Here is an 18,948-nt window from a genome sequence, read left to right as displayed (position 1 = left end):
CCCAAAACCCTACTTCCTAATACCAGCATCTTTGGAGGTTAGAATTTCAGCATGTGAATTTTGACGGGATACAAACATTCAGACCCTAGCACCACTCTATTATCTTCATCTCATCATGTCCTTCCTGTATTTAGTTTCCTCCCTTACCCAGTGTATATTCTACAAGCCGTCATTTTCACCAGTTTCCTGTCAGTATTCTAATTTACCTTGCCTCATTGTCTTTTTGTAGCACCTGTCAAAGCCCCAAGCTGACAAAGCCCATGCTGGATGAATCCAGCTACCCATCTTCTCTATACTTGTACCCAGGCTGAAGAACACTAATAGAAATAAATCATATAAGAAAGCAAATTTCTGAGCTGTCAACATTCCCTGGAAATCCCAGTGTGTCTTTACAGGCAGTTCAGTCTTAAACTTCCTCAAGCCTCTGTCCTCCTGCCTACGCTATTACATGGAACAGGCAAACTCACCATCAGCTTTACACAGAAAGTAACACACTATCAGAGAACTACCACGGCTTTTCAAAAATCAACTCTACAAAGCTGTCCGCATCTGTCCCCATTCTGCCTTCCTTCCCTCCTGTTTCAGCTTTGTGTCCCCGTTAAAGAATAGTCCTCTACCTCTGCCCTTAATCCCTATCCTCTTCCGGATTCTCAGGTCTTTCCTCTGTATAGTGACTTCAGCCTTCTCCTTGATGTGCTTCCTCTTATCAAATATCCTCAATCCATTCCATCTTAAGGAAAAAAAAATCACCCTTGATATAACATTCCCTTCCAGCTGTTCTTTTCTTGGCTTTTCTTTACCTCTACCTAAACATTAGGTGATGGAATTCCTCAAGGTGAATAACAAACCCTCTTCTTTTTTCAGTCTATACTCTTTCTTTTAAACTAGCTTGTTTATTTCTTTCATTGAAGTATATTTGACTTATTAGTTTCAAGTATACAACGTAGTGAGTCAGTATTTTTACAAATAGGCAAACTCAGCAGTGGCCACAGGACTGGAAAAGGTCAGTTTTCATTCCAATCCCAAAGAAAGGCAATGCCAAAGAATGCTCAAACTACCGCACAATTGCACTCATCTCACACACTAGTAAAGTATTGCTCAAAATTCTCCAAGCCAGGCTTCAGCAATATGTGAACCGTGAACTTCCTGATGTTCAAGCTGGTTTTAGAAAAGGCAGAGGAATCAGAGATCAAATTGCCAACATCTGCTGGATCATAGAAAAAGCAAGAGAGTTGCAGAAAAACATCTATTTCTGCTGTATTGACTATGCCAAAGCCTTTGACTGTGTGGATCACAATAAACTGTCAAAAACTCTGAAAGAGATGGGATTACCAGACCACCTGATCTGCCTCTTGAGAAATTTGTATGCAGGTCAGGAAGCAACAGTTAGAACTGGACATGGAACAACAGACTTGTTCCAAATAGGAAAAGGAGTTCATTAAGGCTGTATATTGTCACCCTGTTTATTTAACTTATATGCAGAGTACATCAAGAGAAACGCTGGACTGGAAGAAACACAAGCTGGAATCAAGATTGCCGGGAGAAATATCAATAACCTCAGATATGCAGATGACACCACCCTTATGGCAGAAAGTGAAGAGGAACTCAAAAGCCTCTTGATGAAAGTGAAAGTGGAGAGTGAAAAAGTTGGCTTAAAGCCCAACATTCAGAAAATGAAGATCATGGCATCCAGTCCCACCACTTCATGGGAAATAGATGGGGAAACAGTGGAAACAGTGTCAGACTTTATTTTTTTGGGCTCCAAAATCACTACAGATGGTGACTGCAGCCATGAAATTAAAAGACACTTACTCCTTGGAAGGAAAGTTATGACCAACCTAGATAGCATATTTAAAAGCAGAGACATTACTTTGTCAAAAAAGGTTCGTCTAGTCAAGGCTATGGTTTTTCCTGTGGTCATGTATGGATGTGAGAGTTGGACTGTGAAGAAGGCTGAACGCCGAAGAATTGATGCTTTTGAACTGTGGTGTTGGAGGAGACTCTTGAGAGTCCCTTGGACTGCAAGGAGATCCAACCAAGTCCATTCTGAAGGAGATCAGCCCTGGGATTTCTTTGGAAGGAATGATGCTAAAGCTGAAAGTCCAGTACTTTGGCCACCTCATGCGAAGAGTTGACTCATTGGAAAAGACCCTGATGCTGGGAGGGATTGGGGGCAGGAGGAAAAGGAGACGACAGAGGATGAGATGGCTGGATGGCATCACTGACTCGATGGACATGAGTCTGAGTGAACTCCAGGAGCTGGTGATGGACAGGGAGGCCTGGCATGCTGTGATTCATGGGGTCACAAAGAGTCGGACACGACTGAGCGACTGATCTGATCTGATGTCATTAAAAGTTATTACAAGATAATGGCCATAATTCCCTGTGCTATACAATGTATCCTGTTGCTTATATATTTTTTACATAGTGGTTTGTATCTCTTAATTCCACATCCTTAAATTAATATACCTCTCTTCCATTACCTCTCCTCTCTGGTAAGACTAGTTTTCTGTATCTATGAGTCTTTCTGTTTTGCTGTACATACATTTGTGTTTTTTTGATTCCACTTATAAATCATAATGTGAAATATTTGTCTTTGTCTGATTTATTTAACTAAGAATATTGTTTTCTAGGTCCTTCAATGTTACTGTGAATTATAGATTTTCATTCTTTTCCATGGGTGAGTAACATTTCATTTTGTATACACACTCACACACACACACTCACACACACACACTGACACACACACACATATACATCTTTTAGTGTTCATTTGTCTGTTGACGGACATTCAGGTTGCTCCCATATCTTATCTACAGTAAATAGAGCTGCTATGAAAATTGGGGTGCGTGTATCTTTTGAATTAGTGTATTCATTGTTTTAAATATATATCAAGGATTGAAACTGCTGGATCTCATGGTAGTTCTTGAAATTTGCTCTTGGAGTACAAAATGAAGCAGGGCAAAGACTAATAGAGTTTTGCCAGGAGAATGCATTGGTCACAGCAAACACCCTCTCCCAACAACACAAGAGAAGACTCCACACATGGACATCACCAGATGTCAATACAGAAATCAGATTGATTATATTCTTTGCAGCCAAAGATGGAGAAGCTCTATACAGTCAGCAAAAACAAGACCAGGAGCTGAGTGTGGTTCAGATCATGAACTCTTTATTGCCAAATTTAGACTTAAATGGAAGAAAGTAGGGAAAACCACTAGACCATTCAGGTATGACCTAAATCAAGTCCCTTACAATTATACAGTGGAAGCGAGATATAGATTCAAGGGATTAGGTTTAATAGACAGAGTGCCTGAAGAACTATGGATGGAGGTGCGTGACATTGTACAGGAGGCAGTTATCAAGACTGCCCCTTTCTTGGGGCAGTGATCCCCAAGAAAAAGAAATGCAACAAGGCAAAATGGCTGGCTGAGGAGGCCCTACAAATAACTGAGAAAAAAGAGAAGCGAAAGGCAAAGGAGAAAAGGAAAGATATACCCATTTGAATGCAGAGTTCCAAAGAATAGCAAGGTGAGAAAAGAAAGCCTTCCTCAGTGATCAGTGCAAAGAAATAACAGCAAACAATAGAATGGGAAAGAATAGAGATTTCTGCAAGAAAATTAGAGATACCAAGGGAACATTTCATGCAAAAATGGGCACAATAAAGGACAAAAACAGTATGGAACTAACAGAAGCAGAAGACATTAAGAAGAGGTGGCAAGAATACACAGGAGAACTATACAAAAAAGATCTTAATAACCCAGATAACCACGATGGTGTGATCACTCACCTAAAGCCAGATATCCTGGAATGCAAAGTCAAGTAGGCCTTAAGAAGAATCACTGTGAACAAAGCTAGTGGAGGTGATGATATTCCAGTTGAGCTCTTTCAAATCCTAAAAGGTAATGCTGTGAAAGTGCTACACTCAACATGCCAGCAAATTTGGAAAACTCAGCAGTGGCACAGGACTGGACAAGGTCAGTTTTCATTCCAATCCCAAAGAAAGGCAATGCCAAAAAATGCTCAAACTACCACACTATTGCACTCGTCTCACATGCTAGTAAAGTAATGCTCAAAATTCTCCAAGCCAGGCTTCAGCAGTATGTGAACTGTGAAATTCTACATGTTCAAGCTGGATTTAGAAAAGGTAGAGAAACCAGAGATCAAGTTGCCAACATCCGCTGAATCATCGAAAAAGCAAGAGAGTTCCAGAAAAACATCTATTTCTGCTTTCTTGACTATGCCAAAGCCTTTGACTGTGTGGATCACGACAAACTGTGGAAAATTCTTCAAGAGATGGGAATACCAGACCACCTGACCTGCCTCCTGAGAAATCTGTATGCAAGTCAAGAAACAACAGTTAGAATCGGACATGGAAGAATAGACAGGTTCCAAATTGGAAAAGGAGGACATCAAGGCTATATATTGCCACCCTGCTTATTTAACTTATATGCAGAGTACATCATGAGAAATCTTGGACCAGCTGAAGCACAAGCTGGAATCAAGATTGCCGGGAGAAATATCCATAACCTCAGATATGCGGATGACACCATCCTTATGGCAGAAAGTGAAGAGAAACTGAAGAGCTTCTTGATGAAAGTCAAAGAGAGTGAAAAGTTGGCTTAAAATTCAACATTCAGAAAACTAATATCATGGAATCTGGTCCCATCACTTCATGGCAATACATGGGGAAACAGTGGAAACAGTGACAGACTATTTTCTTGGGCTCCAAAATCACTGCAGATGGTGATTGCAGCCATGAAATTCAAAGACGCTTGCTCCTTGGAAGAAAAGTTATGACTAACCTATGCTGCTGCTGCTGCTGCTGCTAAGTCACTTCAGTCGTGTCCGACTCTGTGTGACCCCACAGACGGCAGCCCACCAGGCTCCCCCGTCCCTGGGATTCTCCAGGTAAGAACACTGCAGTGGGTTGCCATTTCCTTCTCCAATGCATGAAAGTGAAAAGAGAAAGTGAAGTCGCTCAGTCGTGTCTGACCCTTATCGACCCCATGGGCTGCAGCCTACCAGGCTCCTCCGTCCATGGGATTTTCCAGGCAAGAATACTGGAGTGGGGTGCCATTGCCTTCTCTATACAGCATATTAAAAAGCAGAGACATTACTTTGCCAACAAAGGTCCGTCTAATCAAAGCTATGGTTTTTCCAGTGTCACGTATGGATGTGAGAGTTGGACTATAAATAAAGCTGAGTGCTGAAGAGTTGATGCTTTTGAACTGTGATGTTGGAGAAGACTCTTGAGAGTCCTTTGGACTGCAAGGAGATCCAACCAGTCCATCCTAAAGGAAATCAGTCCTGAATATTCATTTGAAGGACTGATGTTGAAGCTGAAACTCCAATACTTTGGCCACCTGATGTGAAAAACTGATTCATTGGAAAAGACCCTGATGCTAGGAAAGATTGAAGGTGGGAGGAGAAAGAGATGACAGAGGATGAGATCTTTGGATGGCATCACCTACTCAATGGACATGAGTTTGATTAACTCCGGGAGCTGGTGATGGACAGGGAGGCCTGGCGTGCTGCAGTCCATGGGGTTGCAAAGAGTCGGACATGGCTGAATGACTGAACTGAGCTGATGGTAGTTCTGTTTTAGGCGTTTTTAGTTCCCCATTCTGTTTTCCATAGTGGCTGTACCAATTTGCATTCCTACCAACAGTATACAAAGGTTCCCTTTTCTCAGACTTCCTTGGCAGTCCAGTGGTTAAGACTCTGTAATTACATTGCAGGGGGCATGAGTTTGACCTATGGTCAGGGAGAATCCCACGTGTTGTATGATGAGGTAAAAAAAAAAAAAATGTTCCCTTTGTCTACATCTTTGCAAATATTTGTTATTTGGACACCTTTTGACGATAACCATTCTGATAAGTGTGAAGTGATATCTCATTTGATTTTGATTTTCATTTCTTTAATTATTAGTGATGTTGAGCTTCTTTTTATGTGCCTGTTGGCCATCTGTAAGTCATCTTTGGAAAAATGTTTATTCAGGTTTTCTGCCCATTTTTTGATTGGTTGTTTGGATTTTTTGATACTGATTCTTAGGAACTGTTTATATCATTTTGATATAAATGATATCAAATAGCCTTTGTTGGTTACATCATGTACAAATACTTTCTTCCATTCCATAACATGTCTTTTCCTTTAGTCAGTGGTTTCCTTTGTTGTGAAAAAGCTTTTAAGTTTAATTAGGTCCCATTTGTTTATTTTTGCTTTTATTTCTTTTGCCTTGGGAGAGCAATCCAAAAAATATTGCTGTGATTTACCTCAATGAATGCTCTGCCTGTGTTCTCTTCTAGGAGTTTTATGGTCTTGCATTTAGATCATTAATCCACTTTGAGTTTATTTTTTTTTTTAATAAAATACAAAAAGGTGAGGAAATGTTCTAATCTCATCATTTTACATGGAGCTGTCCAATTTTCCTAGTGCCCCTTACTGAAGAAACTGTCTTTTCTCCACTGTATATTCTTGCCTCCTTGTCATAGATTAACTGACCATAGGTGAGTGGGTTTATTTCTGGGCTTTCTCTCCTGTTCCGTTGACCTATATGTCTGTTTTTGTGCCAGTACCAAACTGTTTTAATGACAGTAGCTCTGTAGCTTTGTCTGAAGTCTGGAAGGATGACACTGCCAGCTTTGTTCTTTTTTCTCAAAATTGCTTTGGGAATTCAGAGTCTTCTGTGGTTCCATGTGAATTTTAGGCTCACTCTACCCTCTCTCTTCAGGAAACCTCATCTACTCCACAAAATCCCATTTTCATCTCCATCTTAGACTTAGGCTCTGAGTCTCCAGTCCAAATAGCCTACTGCTTACTTGATATTACCCTGATATCATCATGATATCACGTGATATCTGGTTCCTTAAATTCAACATGCCCCAAACTGAACCTGAGATAGTTTCCATTAAGTTTGTTCCTTATCATTGTACTCTCTCTGTCATTAAATGCCATTAACAACACTCAGATACTCAAACCAAGCACCTAGGATTGGCATTTGACTCATCTCTCTTTCCCAATTAAGTCCATAAGCAAGCATTACTAAATTATTTACCTGAATGCCTCTTACGTGCCTTCCCTTTTATCTGTCCTCACTCTCCAGTTCAAGCGACTATCATCACTTACTGGATGACTGAACACTTCTCCCACATCTATTCTTTTGGGGCTCTAATCCATTTCTCCTCTGCATTTTAAAAATGCAAACTTGTTTTAAAATCTTTCAGTAGCTGCTCTTTTGCTCTCAAGAAAAATCCAGACTGTTAACATGTTTTGCACAACTATCTCATTCTTGATACAATGCCCCTCTTCCCGCACTTTCTACCTTTGAGTCCTGTAATCCTTAGAACATCACAGGTGCTCCATGAATATGTTTTGGATGAATGAATACTTTTTTAAAACAGTTTATAAAATGTACCATATTATAACATAAGCTGATACAAAATAATTATTTTCTGCTCTAAACACAGAATAAAATATGGCTACAACTTTAAGTATGTGGCTCACTTGAAACCAAGAGAGCCCCTCCATATGTCAGAATTAAAGAAGGAATGTCAAATCAGAGTGCTAAGCAGACTCTTGTGCCCAAACAGCTCATAGAATTGTTGGAACCAGATATAGGCCTTAGATGCTGAAAATGGTTCCAACAACTAACTTCACTGGAAGGAGAGAGCAAGCTCCAGGCCCTCGGAGGAAAGCTGGAACTGAGCTATTTCAATAAATCTGGGAGTCACAAAGGATTGTGGAGACTTTGAAATGAAACTTAGGAAACTCTTCCCAACAGCCCATATAAACAACAAGAAGGTTTATAATATCCCAGGATCACAAATGAGAAAACCTCACCTACAAGAAATCAAAACCCCAGATCTGTGCCACATGCAGATGGAGAGTCTAAAATCACATTTCTTGCGTGCAGGGACCTGAAGCTGGGAAATCAACCTGAACAGAAATCTGGTTGTTTTGCTCAAGTTGAGAAGAACAGTACCCTGTAGACTATTTCCCTAGAGGGAACTCTCTTCTAATGACAGTCACAAATGATAAATTATACCTTAAAACAAACCACTATCTGTAAGAGTCAGCAGATGAAAGAAAGAGGAGCCAATGCTTGAAAGAGAAGAATAACCAGAATAAAATGTTTACAATATATGTTTTAAATGTTCAAAGCAATGAAGGAAGAAATATAAAACATAAGGGAAAAAAATAAGAAAAAATGATATGGATTTTTATAAAGCCAATGGAATTTAGAAATCAAATATAATGTTCTTTTCCACCTGAAGACCTTTAGTAAATATTCTTCCCTCTGCCTGTGCAGTCATGTCTCACTTCTCCACCTTCAAACTCCTACTCATCTTTGCAGTCTCAGCAAAGGGGATCCTTTGCTGACTTGTGAGAAGATGTTGGTTCCCTCTGTAATAAATTCTCATGGCTCCTTCATTTCCCTTTTTAGCAACATTCATCACTGTAATAATGTCTTGTTCAATGTTTGTCATTCCTAGATGACTATGATGACAGGTGAGATTTCTGCCTCGTTTTCTATCTTATCCCTAGTAACTAGCACAGTGTCTATCTAATATGTGGATTACAGGGAGGCCTGGCATGCTGCGATTCATGGGGTCGCAAAGAGTTGGACACGACTGAGTGACTGAACTGAATTGAACTGAACTGAACGCTATCCTAGGGACATTCCAGTTTACATCTGCTGCCTGGAATAATGATTAATAATTTATTTCACTTCCTCTCACTGTTTGAGCAATAAAACTTGTATGAATACCCTGATTGTGGGCTGATTGGTTTATTGAACCTAAATGCCTAATTTGCTGTTTCCCTCTTTCCTGGCCCTTAAAATCTCATCGAGACCTCTGGTTTCTTTGATCCTCCTCCTTTTCTATTTATCTGCAAACTCACCTAACCTCTTTTAGCTTACTCTCTTGCCTAGCTACTTTAGTCTGAGCTCTTCATGAAAAGTATTAATACCCCATATCTCTTCATCCTTTTTTTTTTTTTCCTGTTCAACAATCCTTACAAATCTCTAGATCTACCATAAATCCACTTGGTTTCTTTGCTATTTTTTTTTTTTTGACCTAGTCTGACATATTTTGGGATTTTTCTATAGCAGCAGAGTGAGTTGATTCCACTGCATATTCACTGTCTCCATTCTTAGTGGACCCTCAAGGCTTCCGAGTAGTGTTTCCATGCTGCCCCTGTCTCTAGAATCCCAGCAAACCGCAGGATACCTCTGCTCTACCATTGTCACACTGCACGGGGGTTATGTGATTGTGAATCCAGTTATCCTGCCGAATGGAATTCCTTGGCAGCGGGGCCCTTCTCTTACTCATCTCTTCCTCTAGCATCTAGCAGATTTCCTGGCACAGAGAAAGTGCTGGAAATGCATACTTGAACGATGAATGAATGAGGATGAGAATGAAATGACAAAGAACTGATACAAGAAGCATAAGTGGGACAATGGAGCGTAGTCTCAGTATTCATGTGGTGTGACAAGATTAGCACCTAATTTATAAACTTTTTAAACCATGAAAAAAAAGACAAGACTATATTATGTTTCTTCATTTGCCCCAACGTGAACAGACCTAGAGGTTCTCAAACTAAGTGAAGTAAGTCAGACAGAGAAAGACAAATATCATATGATATTGCTTACATGTGGAATTAAAAAAAAAATTATACAAATGAGCTTGTTTATAAAACAGACATAGAGAACAAACTTATGGTTACCAAAGGGGAAAAGGGGGGATAATTAGGAGTTTGGGATTAAAATATACACATGACTACATATAAAATAAATAACAATAAGTACCTCCTCTCTCCACCTCCTGAGAAATCTGCAGGTCAAAAAGCAACAGTTAGAACGGGACATGGAACAACAGACTGATTCCAAATTGGAAAAGGAGTACATCAAGGTTGTATGTTGTCACCCTGCTTATTTAACTTATATGCAGACATCATGTGAAATGCTGGGCTGGATGAAGCACAAGGTGGAATCAAGATTGCTGGGACAAATATCAATAACCTCAGATATGCAGATGACACCACCTTTATGGCAGAAAGTGAAGAGAAACTTAAGAGCCTCTTGATGAAATTCAAATATGAGAATGAAAAATCTTGCTTAAAACTCAGCATTCAAAAAACTAAGATCATGGTATTCAGTTCCATCACTTCATGGCAAATAGATGGGGAAACAGTGGAAACAGTAACAGACTATTTTCTTGGGCTCCAAAATCACTGCAGATGGTGACTGAAGCCATGAAATTAAAAGACACTTGCTCCTTGGAAGAAGACCTATGACCAACCTAGACAGCATATTAAAAAGCAGAGATATTACTTTGCCAACAAAGGTCTGTATAGTCAAAGCTATGGTTTTTCCAGTAGTCACGTATGGATGTGAGAGTTTGACCATAAAGAAAGCTGAGCGCTGAAGAATTGATGCTTTTGGACTGTGATGTTGGAGAAGACTCTTGAGAATCCCTTGGACTGCAAGGAGATCCAACCAGTCCATCCTAAAGGAAATCAGTCCTGAATATTCATTGGAAGGACTGATGCTGAAGCTGAAGCTCCAATACTTTGATCACCTGATGCGAAGAACTGACTCATTGGAAAAGACCCTGATACTGGGGAAGATTGAGGGCAGGTAGAAAAGGGGATGACAGAGGATGAGATGGTTGGATGGCATCACTGGCTCAGTGGACATGAGTTTGAGCAGGCTCTGGGAGTTGGTGATGGACAGGGAAGCCTGCTGTGCTACACTCCACGGGGTCACAAAGAGTCGGACACGACTGAGCAATTGAACTGAATGGAACTTAACCTATTGTATGGGCTTCCCAAGTGGTAAAGAATCTACCTTTCTTGAGTTGGGAAGATCCCAGGAGGAGGAAATGGCAACTCACTCCAGTATTCTTGCTGGCACAATCCAATGGACAAAGGATCCTGGTGAGCTACAGTCCATGGGGTCGCAAAAAGTCAGATATGACTGAGCATGCACACACCTACTGAAGCACTAGGAACTATATTCAAAATCTTATAATAGCCTATAATGGAAAGAATCTAGAAAAGAATATATCTACACATATATGTGTGTGAGTGTATATATATATATATATATATATGAATCACTTTGCTGTACACTTCAAACTAACACAGCATAAAAATTTAAGAGTGTATTTTACTTATTTATAAGTTATGTAATATGAGGTAGCATAATAATTAAAGCTGTAGATACATCATACTAAGATTTAATTGTATTTTTATGCTTACATCTAACTGACCTTATCAGAAAAGGCAATAGCACCCCATTCCAGTACTCTTGCCTGGAAAATCCCATGGATGGAGGAGCCTGGTAGGCTGCAGTCCATGGGGTTGCTAAGAGTTGGACACGACTGAGCAACTTCACTTTCACTTTTCCCTTTCATGCATTGGAGAAGGAAGTGGCAACCCACTCCAGCGTTCTTGCCTGGAGAATCCCAGGGACGGGGGAGCCTGGTGGGCTGCCGTCTGTGGGGACGCACAGACTCAGACACGACTGAAGTGACTTAGCAGCAGCAGCAACTGACCTTATATTCCTCTGTGTTATCTGTTCTCAGGTGCCAAATGACATTGAGATCAAGGATATCTGAAAATTCTGTCACTGGAGGTTGCCAGTTGATATATTTCCAAATACACTCTCAGTCTTATAAAATGTTTTCAGTTTTGCTGAGTTGCTGTAGTTCCTACCCTAGGAAAGGCTCCTTCCTACATTTCCAACCATCTGTGCCATCATCTGGAAGTTCTCAGCCTAGTCCTTATTCTGGTTGTCCAGTATCTGTTCACCCTGTTCTATCTCTGCTGAAGTCTCTGTTCCTAATTGTTGTCTAGCTCTTGAACATTGGTAATTTTACATTTTTCTAGCCTCTCTCCTTATCACCTGTTTTCTGTACTCATGGATGATTCTGAATTTGACAGTCATAAGGTCTTTATCTCTTGGATGCAGATTAATTCTTATCTGAGCAAATCCTAACCATAATCCAAATAAAGTATCTTAAAGCTATCAGCCTCATCCTAAATTGCCAAGAAATGAGACCAATTCAAAAAATGTTTTTAAGTGACTGTATTCTTTGTCTCTGTCTCAAAAAGAGGTGCTAATTGTTCATTAAAACATATTCCCTCATTAGGATTTAGGTTAAACTATTGTATAGCAACTCAAGCGGTATGTTTTTTGTTGTGGTAATGTTAAGTGGTGACCATCACTGAGGAACAGCTTAAATTCACCCAACTGAGGAGATTCTATTCCTAGACCCTACTATTCTGCCAGCAAGAAACATAAGCTGGAGAGAGAAGAGGTGAAATTAGAGACTGCTAAGTAATCTTTGGCAACTGTGTGGGCCACATCTAGGTGTACTGAAGAGAAGGGCCATATTATGTGGAATATAGTACTTTTTACTCAAATATCTGTGCTGTCACATGTTTATTAGTCAGTACCTAAAACATGAGAGACAGGGTGATATAGTAGGGAGAGCATTCAAATTGACCTGGATTCTAGTTGATTCTGCCTTTCCTTATGTGTGACCTTTGACAAGTCACCAAATTTCACTGAGACCTTGTCTTCATCTGTAAAATGGGAAGAATAATAGTTACTTCATTGGGTTCTTAATACAGTAAATTTTAAAAAAGATATTTAAAAGTATCTGAACATCTGGCATGAAAGAGGCAATTATTTAAAACAAGTTTTCGTTAAAATTTCATTTTGTCTTATTATTCATCTACATGATCTTGGTCTCAGGACTCCAAGTTGGAGAAGGAAATGAAGTGGGTTTTTATTTCAGTTTGAGAAATATGGAACTGGGCTGGTTTGCCAGTAGGAGTAGGCTATTTAGATGAGTCTATTTGATTTCAGGATGTTGTCCAGCCTCATCCCTCACCAGCCTGAGTACTGCTTGTACCAGACGTGCGTTGCTGAAAGATTGGAGTCATACAAAGTCAGGCATGGGTGTCTCAGGAAAGCAACGCCAGGACACAGTTTTGGAAACACGGTCTGATAGTCATCCAATAACACTTATTAGTATTCTGTGCATAGAAACAGCTAGACAGGTGAGGTGATGCAATAGAACACATCAAATTGAATTTTACAGCATAAAAAATTTTTTCTGGAGTTGACCTTAATTACTATTAAATATTGCTAAAGATCAGAGTCTACTTCCTTCATTTTATGGATGAAGAAATGATAGGCTGGAAAAGTAACTTGGCCACTTTACTGATAATCCAGTATATTTGCCACTAAACTCTCTGGTGGTACAATTTCTGTTTCATGTAGAAATAAAGAAGTTGTTCAAATTTTACATAGAGACAACTAAAAAAGATCTATTAACCAATGTAATCACTTCTAGTTATATAAAGAAAACTAAATCTGTTACTATTAAAAAAAAAAAAACAAAAACCTTTCTCTGGAAACGTTATTGGAAATTCCCTCTGATTTAACTAGGAATTATTCTTGGTGCTTATATGGCAACTTCTCCCTGTAGAATGTGGCCATCCCCTGAACAAATGCTGAAGTTATAGAAATGACTGGAATCAGGAGGCACAAATCAGGGAATATCTTAGGCAAGATGTTTCTCTGGGCAGCCTGGATATCAAACCCATAAGACATGTGTAGGAAGAGTCTGTTGGGATCAGGAAGAAAATGGGAGTTTGTGATGCTTAGAGAGAATAGAAAGCATGTGATGAGCAAGTAATAAGCACTATGTTAACCATCCGTGTTTGTTTTTCTTGACTCCTTAGGATTCTCAATAAAATTTCACAAAGGCCTCATTTCAAGATAGAGGATAAAATATTTCCTTCTAAAATTTTTTAAACATAAATTTCAGACTCTTAAGCAAAAGTCAAAGAGGCCTAAAAGGTTGACTGGACTCTAACTAAAATTTGCCTCACTTACTCAAATTCTTACCAGCAAAAGGCAAAGGCTAGCTAGCTCTCTCAACATTCCTATGTGGGGTTTCTGTTTTCTTTACTTTCTGATTACTTCTCAGGTGCTGGTTTATAATATTGTAGGAGATATGGAGGAATAATCTGTCTTAATAAGATATGTTTTTACAACACCTTTGAATTACCTGTGAAACTGTATTTCCTGCCTTTCAAATCTCATTGATTTATAGCCAGGACTAAGGGGGAAAGGTATGCATATTGTGAGATATAAGAAAAGCAGGCAGGCAGTGTTAGAATCAGAGGTCAGCAAACAAGAAGTGAAGGAGTTTGTGGTATCGAGGCCATGCAGCAGGTGTGAATGCATGTCCAGGGATGAATGCGTGTCCAGGTATCTTCAGCCAGTTGGTGTAACCTTCATTTGTTTTACCAACATGACGTTGCCTGCGGCATCCATCCTGCCTTTAGCCTCTACACTATTTTCTCAGGTTTTATCTGACAGTGTCCCCAAAACTGTCACACAGGCTTCTTAACAGGCCTGCATGCCACCTTCTGCTGACACTGTCTCACAAGATCCCTCTGCTGGATGGACAATGCCTTTTCCAGGACTCCAGTTAATCCTCTGCTGGGATGTGAGCCCACAACATCCCATCTGCTGGGGAGGCACTCGTCTCCGCTTGGCCACTCTGTCTTAGGAGGAATAGGCCCCCCTCTTCCTAAGGCCCACGTAACCATCAGGCTAGAGAGGGGGAAATAATCCCCACAAACCTGAGAACTGGGGTATCCTCCTAAATGCCTATTACGTATCCCAGGATTTGCTTCTTTTCCAGAGTTCTCAAAATAGGACTGTTATTTTCTTTCTAAAGAAACTGTAACCTCAAGCTGTGGACTTGCCCTCTAAGCCCCAGGACATTGATTAAAAAAATACAATTGCCTGGCTTAAGAAAATTTGATTCCTTTAGCCCTCCCTGGTGCTTACCATGGATGCTGCATATTGAGGGTATAATTGACCTATGATAGTGGCTTTCAGACTTAAGCAAGCATCAGGATTACCTAAAGTTTCTCTTGAGATTACTGGACACAAACTCCAGAGTTTCCAGTTCAGTTGGTCTGGTGTAGTGCCTGATAATTTGAATTTTCACAGGTTCTCATGTGATCCCGATGCTGTTGGCCCAGGAATCACAGTTTGCAAACCACTGGCCTGGTGTATGGTGAGATCTAGACAAAACCACAACAAAATACAGTGGCCCAACATCAGAATGGCCTGGACCACTCACTCATACCTGCTGCTCCCATAAATATTGTATAATGAGGGTATATTTGGCAAAAAAAATGTTAAGCTATTTTTCAGTAAGATAAAAATATTTTAAACTGACAACATTCAGACAGAATATCACGCTGAAAGACAATAAATCACTAAGAAAGCTGCCAAGCATCACCATGGCATCATTATATTCAGAGGCTCACAGAGAATAAAGTGCATTGTTTTCCAGACTCATACAGAACAGTGGTCCTCACGTCCTGCTATGCACTATTTTCCCTTTGATATCAAGGGGAAAAATTGAGTATTTTTTTCTTTAAAGGTCGTTTACTTCTTTTAAATCCTGAATTTAGCCCAGATTCTGCTTGGAGGTAAGCTGAAATCAAAAGGACGATAAAGAAAGTTGACATTATAAGGTAGACAAATATAGTAGAATCAGCAGAACAGCAAGATTATTTCCTTCTCTTATACAGGATGACTCCCATAGATTCACCTGGTCTTAAAAATGATCTGGAAGTTGTGATCTGTGATATTCAGGAAGGTAAACTGGGGAAGGAAACTCTTCTGGCCATGTCTTACAGCTGTTAATGGATGCTGGCCCCCGATGCGGCTATGTTTACCGTCGCTGAGAACCAGTCTTATCCTCTGTCACACACATCAGCCTGCCTGAAGAGACTAAGCATGTGGAGCACACCCATCGAGGCGAGGGGCTTCCGCGGTGTCCCAGGATCTAACTCTCAGAGCATTTAGAAGCTCAAAGACAGGCTGCACGATCACAACCGTGCTTTATGACTCCTAATCTTTCCAAAGACAAGTGGTCAAGAACTGGAAAGCAGTGATTCTAATTCTGTGGGAAGAGCAGATGATTTAGGCCTCCAGGAGAGGAGAGAACCCTTCAGAGTGCATGGAAAGGTCTGTTCTGTGTGTGGACAGGGCAGGGAGATTGCAATTGAGCCAGGCCTCCCAACTGCCAGGTGACCCGGATACCTCGTCAAAACGCCCACTTTGAAAACAAAACACAGCCTGAGTTGGAATGTTTCTGTTACTTCGCTTCTTTCCGTCCCAGAAATGAAATCAGATCCCTTTTCATGGCTGAGTCCCATTTCTGGTCATCGAATTACTGAGTGGGACATCATCTCAAATAGGAGACTGAGCCCCAGCGTGCCCAATATCCATTAGCCGTCACGTGGAGTGCATTAATAAACCCAGGCAGTGGTATGATGTTACACTGAAAATGCCTCTGGAGGATTTTTACCATCATTCTAACTTTGTGAGTGTGCCAGCAACATCCCTTTCAACTCGAGGTAAACTAAGCTAGGTATTTAGAGAGATTAAGTCTTTCAGTCCCAGACTAGGTCATCCCTGAAGGCACTTGTGCAGGGAGAAATAAGCCTCTATGGGTCTTCAATGTTCATCCTTCAAATAGAATATATGGATATATGTAAAAACACATCATGATCAAGAAATAGGGTTCATACCAGGAATGTATATATGTTCGTGTGTATGTATGTGGAAATGAGCAGTAGTACATATCCTTAAAAATACATAGTTTAGTCTTCGGTTTATAAATTTTACATAAATTGTACAAATTCACTTATTTTTTTCACTCAACATTACGTTTTCAGTTTAGAATAACATTTTTCCTTCTCACTTCTGCCTGAGTCATGATTCTAGTAATAAATGTAGTATTAATATATACTTCCAATTATTCAGATCTTGTAAATTTAATAAAATTTTGTAGTCATGTTTAACTTTTAGAGAATCTTCTAGACTTTCCTTATGTATTCATTGTTGATTTATGTAGAGTCTTCTTAGTTTTTTGTTGTTGTTGTTACTATTGTGATTTCTTACCTTCTACTTGTTGGAAAGTGGAACGCCACAAATTTTGATATGCTCATTTTCTAACCTATTTCTTATTTCTTTTTGGTTATGTACTTTTGAACTTTTATTGGCCAGGACCCACAGTGTTCTGTTACAGTGATAAAGAGAAGCTTCATCTTGTTCCTGAATGTAAAGGGAACACTTTTTAAGTTTTTCCATTAATATGATTCTTCCTAAATGTTTTTTGATAATTTTATCGAAGTAAGGGTCTTCCTTCCCATTTCTAGTTTTATTAAGAGCTTTTTAACATATATAGATTTTGGATGTAATCAGATTATTTTTCTGCATCTATTCCTTGAAAGAAAAGCTATGACCAACCTAGACAGCATATTAAAAAGCAGAGACATTACTTTGCCACAAAGATCCATCTAGTCAAAGCTATGGTTTTTCCAGTAGTCATATACGGATGCAAGATTGGACCATAAAGAAAGTTGAGCACCAAAGAATTGATGCTTTTGAACTGTGGCGGTGGAGAAGACTTTTGAGAGTCCCTTGGACTGCAAGGAGATCCAACCAGTCCATCCTAAAGGAAATCAGTCCTGAATATTCATTGGAAGAACTGATGCTGAAGCTGAAACTCCAGTGATTTGGCCACCTGATTTGAAGAACTGACTCATTGGAAAAGACCCTGATGCTGGGCAAGATTGAAGACAGGAGGAAAAGGAGATGACAGAGGATGAGATGGTTGGATGGCATCACCAATTCAATGGACATGAGTTTGACCAGGCTCCAGGAGCTGGTGATGGACAGGGAATCCTGGCATGCTGCAGTCCATGGGGTCACAAAGAGTCAGACATGACTGAGCAACTGAACTGATTGAGTTGGTCATATGCCTTCCCTCCTTAAACTTTACCTTCCTGGCATGAACTCTACTTGATCATGATGTTTTATTGCTCTTCTTGTCCTTGTTATTATTATTTATGGCACACTGGGTTCTATTATTTGATACCTTATTTAGTATTTTTGCATCAATGTTATATATATAATTGCCCATAATTTCCTTTGCTTCTCCCATCCTTATTATATTTTGTATGAAGAGAATACTAGTGTTATAAAATTAATTGAGTAGCTTTCCCAGTAATTGGAAATTATGGGCTTTAGCCAGTTTTTACATTTTTTAAAAAAATGATTGATTAAATTTTCTTAGTACTTATTGATCTATTCAAGTTTTCTTTCACTTGGCCAATTTTAAAATTTTATCTTCAGTATTTTCATTTCATTAATTTTTCAAGTTCACTAATTCATTTATGGTATTCTTTCATAATTAAAAAAAAATCTGTTATTCTTTTGACTATTTTAACTTTTTTGTTCCATATATTGTTATTTACATCTTCCTCCCCTTTTCTCTTAATAAGCCTTCATTCATTTCTAAATATTTTGAGATTTTCTTCCTGATGTTTCTTTTCATTATTTCCATTACTGAGAGAGGGACAACTCAATAGAGTGAGCAAGAGTTTCACTAAAAGACACTCAACATTGTTACATGCATATATGTGTGTACACATATGCCTGTATATGCATACATAAATAAGCATGTATGTGTATGTATATACATATATGTGTGGATATAATACATGAAGGCAGCACTTTTTTATGGAAGTTAGTTGAAAATGTTTAATAACAGAATAGATTTTTTATCAACATTAGTATCTATTTACATAATTAAGTGATCCATTAAAAATATTTCACTTAGGCTGCTGCTTCTGCTGCTGCTGCTAAGTCGCATCAGTTGTGTCTGACTCTGTGAGACCCCATAGACGGCACCCAGCAGGCTCCTCTGTCCCTGGGATTGATTCTCCAGGCAAGAATACTGGAGTGGGTTGCCATTTCCTTCTCCATTATTTAGGCTAGGTGACTTTTTTTTTTTTTAAACTTTACAATATTGTACTGGTTTTGCCAAACAT

The sequence above is a fragment of the Bubalus bubalis genome, chromosome 2 (genome assembly GCF_019923935.1).
Source record: "Bubalus bubalis isolate 160015118507 breed Murrah chromosome 2, NDDB_SH_1, whole genome shotgun sequence".
Taxonomy (NCBI): domain Eukaryota; kingdom Metazoa; phylum Chordata; class Mammalia; order Artiodactyla; family Bovidae; genus Bubalus; species Bubalus bubalis.
Note: the sequence above shows the minus strand (reverse complement) of the source record.